Genomic DNA, 8,866 nt, shown 5'->3' on the forward strand with positions numbered 1-8,866 from the left:
CCGAAAAGTAACGTCTATTGCACATTAATGCCTCATAAATAAATCAATGTGTAAAGGTCAGCTTCAATAAACCAATCGTTTCCACCTATTCAAAATCGATCAAAATGCCTCATTAATAGAGAACTGTTTCCCTTTTGTTAGAACTTTAAAAGCCTCACAAATTTTTCTATCAACTATAAAGCCCATAAGCCACCATCAGAAAAATAAGAAAGATATTTGAAAAGGAATAAGGAAGAAGAGGAACTGTTCTGAACATTACTTGGAAGAACATTCGCATTTTCTCATTTTTCTTACATTTTTGAATTTGGTATGTCTGCATTGATTATTTCGTCCCTTTCGGTTTGATTCTTTCGTTTGAACTTTTGCTATTTAATTTTTGTCTATAAATTAGCATGTGTGATTATATTGAGTTAACACATTGCTAATACTGATAGGTTTTAATTAATCTTGTTCTTTCCCTTTCGGTTTGATCTTTTGTAGAAATTTTTACTTTACCTATGGGTTTTTAATTAATTTTGTTCTTTTGTGTTTGATAGATTTTCATACAATGAAAACTCTAACATATGAAGGCAAATTGATAACAAATATTGCCCATATACATGCACGAGCAAAAGTTGTATATGACTTGAAGTTTTGATTTTATTATTTTGTATATATACACAATTGTGGGACATAGCCCGATGATGTGGCAAGCCTCATTGAACAGGAAATCCAATTATTTTTTTTTTATCCTACTTTCCTATTAATTTGCCTATTCAAACGTCACTTCTTCAAAAACCTAAAGTCACGTCCTTTTTCTCTTCTTTCTCGTTAAGAAAACCAAATATGATAGGCTTAAAAATCCAAACTAGAACGTCTTTTTCAAACCGTTGCTTGCAACGTTACAAATAACAGTTTGCTTGCCCGTTTTCTTTTATCTCTTCACTAATGCCTATTAAATATGCCTGAAAGCACAAATTTCTTTATTCAAGTTGAACTTGCCCGTTTCACACCCTTCTGCGATATCTCGCAAGGTTTATTTTGGTACTATACTAAAATATTGTTGAATCTTTGTCAAATACATTAACAAAATTATTTTTTTTTGCAGGTTTGTTGTTGATTTAATCTTCTGATTTTGATATATTAAGTTTTCCACGGGTGAAAATTTCACCAATTTTTTCTTCTTTGCAGATACGTCATAGAATGCTTTGCAAATTAAAAGAATTCCATAAAACATTATATCAGGAATATATTACTTTTAGGTTACTTCATTAGAATCTTTATCTTCAAATGCATGCTGTAATTCGAAAGGGTGGTCGTCCCAAATTAAACTTGATGTGTTTTAATTTCTAGGCTCTTAATTATGGTGCTTGCACGCTTATTAGTACTAATTAACATTTTTGAATTTTTTTTATAAATTACTTACAGTTGATAAACAAGGCAGCAAAGGCTGGATAAGAGTACAAAGTAATTACATTGAAGCAAATAATGAAATGAAAACAAGATAGTTTATAGAGGCAAAAGCAATAACATAGATAGATAGCTAGTATATAGTTCTGTGCTGTCAGTACAATGTTTAATTTTCTTCCTTTATTTGTTATCTTACTGTTGGATTCTAAACCGCATTCTGCATAATAGGGCTTTCTTTTTCATGAAAAACTTGGTCTTGGTTATGGTGCATAAAATTTTGGTCTATGTATTAACCTTTTACAATAAATAAAAATAGATATAGTTTTAGCATGTGTGTAAGAAGGTGGCTAGGTAATTAAGTGTTCTCTGGCTTTTATGGGATGGGTATCAGTTTTTCTAATTTGTAAAATAACTATATCGTTTGGTATGCAGGATGATATATATGATGCCACAAATAGCGCAACGGGAAGTCGGAATATGTTTATGGAAATGGCTAAAAGAAAATGGAAGGTATATTTTAGTAAATTGCTCGTGTATAGGGAGGTGTCTTGATAAATTTTTATACTGTATTTTTCACAATAAATACAGAGTCTTACTTTATACATGAGGTTGAATGTGGTTTTTGGGATAATATCTCTGTTCTTGTAGCTATGAAGTGATTGTGCCCTTCATTGCTTATTTGAGAGCAATAATAGGTAATCTATTTTTTTGTTTGTAGAAGCTTCTTTCTCATAGTTACATTTCTTTCTCATATCATGAAATTTCAGTTATAAGATAAATTTTTACGTTTAGAGACCAAACACGAACGCTGGTATATATAAATTGAGTCTTCTCTCTTCAACGTTGAAAATTAGAGCAAACATGAGAGAAAAGAAAATTTCATCTCAAATTTCATCGTGTGATTAGAGCTTCACATGGTATAATTCGGTGATACTTCTATTGGCAATTGTAGTAATGGAAAAGAACATATGTGTGAGCTAAAATTTGAAGATGAAAGTTTTGAATTGAAGCATGAACGAAAAGGACGTTATCTACGGCTAATGCTGACCTAACACAATGATTTTGAGTTTTATCACAACAACTCAAATTTCCATCTAAATTGACAGCATTTGGTTTTCAGGAAAGTAATCAAAGGAATTGGGTGCTTCCTTTTGTTGAACATGTGATAACTGGTGTTGGAGATCTTTCTTAAGAAACCGTAGATTTTTTAAGACACCATTGCAACCCTTGGTAAAAAGCTAAGTTCCCTTAATGTAACTTTGGTTCTCATTTGAGTTATATACATATTTTAGTACCCATCTTTCTTAATTGGAACAAAGTTAAAAAGCCCCATACTTACATATATAGTATTATCTGCTATTAACTCAAATTTATGAATTAACCCCAAAATATATTGTTTATAAGCACTTTCATTATCATAGAAAGGACGGTTTAATAAATTTAAACCTCCTTTTTTATCACAGCGCGAATCGCGGGTATATTAACTAGTTATTTATATAATTCAGGGACTAGATAAAATAACTTGACACCTCTCGTAGTCCAAGAAACTTATTTATTTTCTCCATATTATATCATTTCCCTACTATTCTTTTCATTTTAATTTATGTTAGAATTTCAAAATTCATGTCCCTTAGATGACATCGTGTAAAAGAAGTCCAATATCCATTACTATTAAAAAGAAAATCAATTACTGCCTAACCGCTCACTTGCAATTAATTCACAGCATATGCCGCCTACTGTTTCTTCAAAGAATGTAGAGTGATATACCTACTCATATTCATAATTACATGCTCATGGTAGTAGAAAATAAAATTAACCTTGACAATAAAGAACTAGTAAAAATAAATTTTGTTGGGAATAAACCACCTACAAAAATAATATTCACAGTAATAGAATCGGAATAATCATGTGTGATGACCCAAAATGTCATCTTTAAATTTAATAAGTAATTCTGTGTTCTGAGACCTCAAAAAGCACTATTTATCATTCATCGACTTGCGTGCGCAGTCCGTACAATTTTCCGAAAAGTTTTTATGTGAAAAATAGATTAAAATGGGAAATAGAGCTTTAAAACTCAACTAAGTTGATTTTGGTCAACATTTTGAGCAAACGGATTCGGATCAATATTTTGAAAATTTCGGTAGGCCCGTATCGTGATTTGAGACTTGGGCGTATGCCCGAAATCAAATTCCGAGGTCCCTAACTCGAGATATAGAATTTTGATGAAAAATTAAAAGCTTGAAAGCTTAATGATTTCTAAGAAATTACAGATGTTGGATTTATTGACCTCGGGTTCATATTTTAGTTCTGGAGCCCGGTATAGGTCCACTATAATATTTATGACTTGTCTGGCGAATTTGGTGGGAATCGGAGTTGATTTGACATTATTCGGACGTCCGGTTGTAAAAATATAAGTTTTAAAGTTTTCTTAAAAACTTCCTTTGATTTCGTGTCCGATTCGTAGTTCTAGGTGTTATTTTGGCGATTCGATCGCGCGAGCAAGTTTGTATGATATTTTAGAACCTGTGTGCATGTTTGGTTTGGAGCCCCGAGGGCTCGGGTGAGTTTCGGATAGGCTACGAGATGTTTTGGACTTTGAAAATCTTGAATTTTGTTGCAGCAGGTGTTCTGACATGTTCTTCTTCGCGTTTGCGAAGGTACTCTCGCGAACGCGAAGAGTAAACTGGACAGCTGGATTTTTCTTCTTCGCGAACGCGAAGCGAAGGGGGCATTACCCTTCGCGAACGCGGCCATCTCCTTGCGAACGCGTAGTGTTAGGCACACCTGGGGGAGGGTCGATCATTCCTTCAGCGCGAACACGAACTATGCCTCGCGAACGTGAAGGCCAGGGGGGAAACCTTCGTGAACGCGAAAGCCACGGGCTTCTACTCATCGCGAACGCGACAGGCTCTTCGCGAACACGAAGAAGGCCTAACCCCTGTGACTTAAAACAGAACCAAAAACGGGATTTTTCCCATTTTTCACAAACCCTCAATTATAACTCGGCTTAGAGGCGATTTCAAAGAAGTTTTTCACGATTTCGAACTGGGTAAGTGTTCTTTATCATATAGTGATTGTATTTCACAAATCTGTATCTATATTCATCATTTATTTCGGATTTAGATTTGAAGGTCCATTTGATATCAGAATTGGACAAATTTGATATGGTTGAACTCGTATCGGAACGGGTGTTCGGATTTCGCGAGTTTTTTTTTTGGGATTTGAGATGTGGGTCCCATTGCCGAATATTTTAATGAATTTTAAATTTTTATCCGGAAAATTTGTAAATTCATATGGAATTAATTCCTATGATTAGTATTGAATATATTGAATTGTTTGTGAATAGATTTGACGTTTCGGAGGCAAATTTAAAATTAAAAGATGTGGTTGAATAATTGATTGGAATTTGCAAAGCGAGGTAAGTGTCGGAGTTAACCTTGACTTGAGGGAATAGAACCCTTAAATTATTTGTTATGTGAATTGCATGTAAACGACGTATAGGCGAGGTGACGAGTGTCTATACGTCGTCAAATTAATTGTGTGCGTGCTTACTTGAAAAATCATAAATTATTTTTAATCATAAATTAATTATTATAATAATTATTTCTCTCTTATTCTTTGCAAATATAAATTCTTGAATTCTCGCATTAATTGTTACATGCTATTTGAATTATGTGCCTTAATTGTTATTTAACATTTAGCATAATAAATATTAAACTGCCTATTTGCTCTATGATTTCCATAATAATTTACTATTTGTCATTGTTTGCTTCATAATTAAACCATAATTATTGTATGCTTGTTGTCTTATAATTTTATATTAATTGTTACATTTATTGGGAAAATTTCTTCTATAAGAATTGGTAAATGAAAATGCTGGAGGAGCGGGATGCACGCCGCAACATGATTGATTATAATGAATATATTGGAGGATCGGGTTGCACGCCGCAACAGACTTATTAAAAGTCAATATTGGAGGATCGGGTTGCACGCCGCAACAAACTTGTTAAAAAGTTAATATTGGAGGATCGGGTTGCACGCCGCAACAGACTTAATTAAAATGAATATGTTGGAGGAGCGGATTGCATGCCGCAACAGAACTGAATATGGATATATTGTGAGAGCGGGTTGCACGTTGCAACAGAAATAATAGAAATGATAATTGGTTATGACTGCTGAGTTGCCTTCAATTATTATAAATGAATTACCTGATTTATTCATATTATTGTTGTTGTTACTAATATTGCGTACATGTTAATGTAAGTGAACCGCCTTAGCCTCATCACTACTTCGTCGAGGTTAGGCTCAACACTTACCAGTACATGAGGTCGGTTGTACTGATACTACACTCTGCACTTCTTGTGCAGATTTTGGAGTTGGTCCCATCGGCGTACCATAGACTTGCTCAGATTTCAGCTATCAGAGGATACTTGAGGTATAACTGCATGGCGTCCGCAGTTCTGAAGTCCCCGTCTATTGTACTTTAGTTGTATGTTTATTTCCAGACAGCTTTATTTTATTTAGACCTTTACTTGTATTTATTCTAGAAGCTCGTGCACTTGTGACACCAATTCTCGGATGATATTTAGACACCGTTATTATTATGGATTATTTTAAAATTGTTTCCGTATTTACTTCCTTGTTATTAATAAATTTAAAAATTATTTTAAAAAAATAGATAATGTTGTTCTAACATTGGCTTGCCTAGCAAGTGAAATGTTAGGCGACATCACGGTCCAGAGGCGGGAATTTTGGGTCGTGATATCATGTAGCACCGAGATACGGTAATTAGCAAGAAAGAGAGTGACAATGACACCAAGAATTTTACGTAAAAAACTCTTTGAATAAGGGAAACAACTACGGCCCCGAGACGAGCAACTGATATCACTATAGCAAGGAATTTTACACTCTGTAGGTCCGAGTAAAATACTCCAAAGACCACTACAACACTCAAAAGAATTAACCTTCTTTTGATATTCTCACCTCACTACAATATCGCTCAGTCTCTATTTTTCTCACAGACTATTTTCTTATACCTTATCTGTGAAACCTCACTCTTTCTTTCTCTCTTTGTTGGTGTGTGGAAATGAGAGTTGAAGCTCTCATTTTATAGCCGAAACCTCATTCTCTAAAGCCTACTATATTTGACAACTTGCACACACTTTTCTTTCTTTTTCTTCAATGTTGACAATTCAACAAAGTTGGCTACCAACCAAAAGAAAATCAACAAAGTTGACTACTAAACTAAAGAAATTCAACAAAGTTGGCTACCAAACAAAAAAACTTTTCCTTAGGCACATGCATATTACTTTGGATATTGAATGAGATGGAACCCATCAATCTCCCCCCCTACAGTCTCATTCATCTAGAGGAGGTAGTATTGTCTTCTAGTTTGAGTGCATGCCGTCAAGTTCTTTGCATAGCTCGAACTTGTCTCTTGGTACCACCTTGGTCAACATATTAGCAGGATTTTCACTCGTGTGAATCTTTTTGACCTGTAAAGATTCGTTCTCCACCTGCTCAAGAATCCAATGATATCTCACATCTATATGCTTTGTTCTTGCATGGTACATGGAGTTCTTGCTCAAGTCTATTGCACTTTGACTATCACAATAGACGACATACTCCTTTTGATGCAATTCCAACTCTTGAAGAAACTGCTTGAGCCATATCATCTCCTTGCCAGTTTCTATAGCGGCAGTGTACTCTGCTTCAATTGTTTAAAGTGCAACACACTTCTGCAATTTAGACTGTCATGATATAGCTCCCCCTAAAAATATAAATAAATATCTAGTAGTGGATTTTCTGTTATCAATGTCACCTGCCATATAAATATCTGTATAGCCCTTCAAGATTGGATGAGATCCTCCAAAGCACAAAAACTCTCCCGTGGTACCTCTCAGGTACCTGAGTATCCACTTGACTGCTTCCCAATGTTCCTCTCCAGGATTTTCAAGGAATCTGCTAACAACACCAACTGCATAAGCAATATCAGGTCTGGTGCATACTATTGCATACATCAAGCTTCCGACTGTTGAAGAATAAGGAACTCTAACCATGTTCCATTTCTCCTCCACACTTGTAAAACAAATCTTCTTGCTCAACTTTAGATGACTAGCAAGAGGTGTGATGACTTTCTTAGCATTCTTCATGTTGAAGCGTTCCAGTACACGTTCAATGTACTTCTCCTGAGACAGCCACAACTTTCTGCTTGTTCGTTCTCGAACTATCTTCATACCCATAATTTGTTGTGCTAGGCCCAAGTCATTCATATCAAAAGACGTGGACAAATCTCCCTTCAACTTTTCTATCACCCTTTGTCTTTTCCTACAATTAGCATGTCATCCACATACAACAACAATATAATAAAGTTATTTTCAAAAAATCTTTTGAAGTATACACATGTGTAAGTTTGACTTTTCATGAATGAGTCAAACTTCTTGTACCACTACCTTGGTGCCTGCTTCAACCCATAAAGACTCTTATTCAGTTTGCACACCATGTGTTTCCTTTCAGCTACTTCAAATCCTTCTGGCTGCTCCATATAGATCTACTCTTCCAAATCTCCGTGAAGAAATGCAGTTTTCACGTCCAACTGCTCCACTTCAAGATCTAGGCTAGCTGCTAAACTCAAGATTGTTCGAATAAAAGTCATTTTGACAACATGTGAGAAAATTTTGTCAAAATCAATACCTTTCTTCTGCTCGAAGCCTTTTACCACCAATCGAACTTGTATCTGACTAGCTTGCCATTTTCATCTTTCTTGAGTTTAAAGACCCACTTACATTTGAGTGGTCTTTTACCCTTTGGAAGTTCAACTAGCTTGTACGTGCCATTTTTCTGCAAAGATTCCATCTCTTCTTGCATGGCTTTCATCCACTGGTTCTTTTTTGGATGGGGCATCACCTCCTTAAGACTTTCTGGCTCCCCCTCATCAGTGATGAGGACATACTCCGTGGAAGGGTACCTGCATGACTCTACCCTTGGCCTTTATGATCTCCTTAGAGGTTGAGGTTGCTCTTCTCCTTGAGTGGGGTGATCCACTTGCTCGACATCATCATCAAGTTGCTCCCCCTGCTCAATAACCTCACCAGGTTGCTCCCCCTGCTCGGCAACCTCGTCGGTCGTACTTTCTGCACTTGTGGAATTGTTAGAAGTAGAAGGAATATTAACAAGGTTAGGAATAATACCATTCTTGGCCTTCTCTGACATATCATCAGCAGTTCCAACTTCACTTTCTCGAAAGACTACATCTCTTCTTCTGATAACCTTCTTCTTTACGGGATCCCACAATCTGTATCTGAATTCTTCATCTCCATATCCGATGAATATGCAAGGAACAGATTTATCATCCAGCTTTGTTCTCTGCTTTTTTGGTACATGTGCAAAAGCTTTACAACCGGACACCTTCACATGCGAGTAGGACACCTCCTTGTTGGTCCAAACTCTCTCTAGGATGTCAAACTCCAACGGAACT

General features: G+C 35.6%; 1 long non-coding RNA gene across 1 annotated transcript; it reads left to right on the forward strand.

Annotated features, from left to right (window-relative positions):
* Nucleotides 1-205: 205 nt before the first annotated feature.
* Nucleotides 206-2,109, forward strand: LOC107823444 (uncharacterized). Its single transcript, XR_012708332.1, has 2 exons — nt 206-307; nt 1,822-2,109. It is a non-coding gene; the product is annotated as an uncharacterized LOC107823444 (long non-coding RNA).
* Nucleotides 2,110-8,866: the final 6,757 nt, after the last annotated feature.

The sequence above is a fragment of the Nicotiana tabacum genome, chromosome 4, assembly GCF_000715075.1.
Source record: "Nicotiana tabacum cultivar K326 chromosome 4, ASM71507v2, whole genome shotgun sequence".
NCBI lineage: Eukaryota > Viridiplantae > Streptophyta > Magnoliopsida > Solanales > Solanaceae > Nicotiana > Nicotiana tabacum.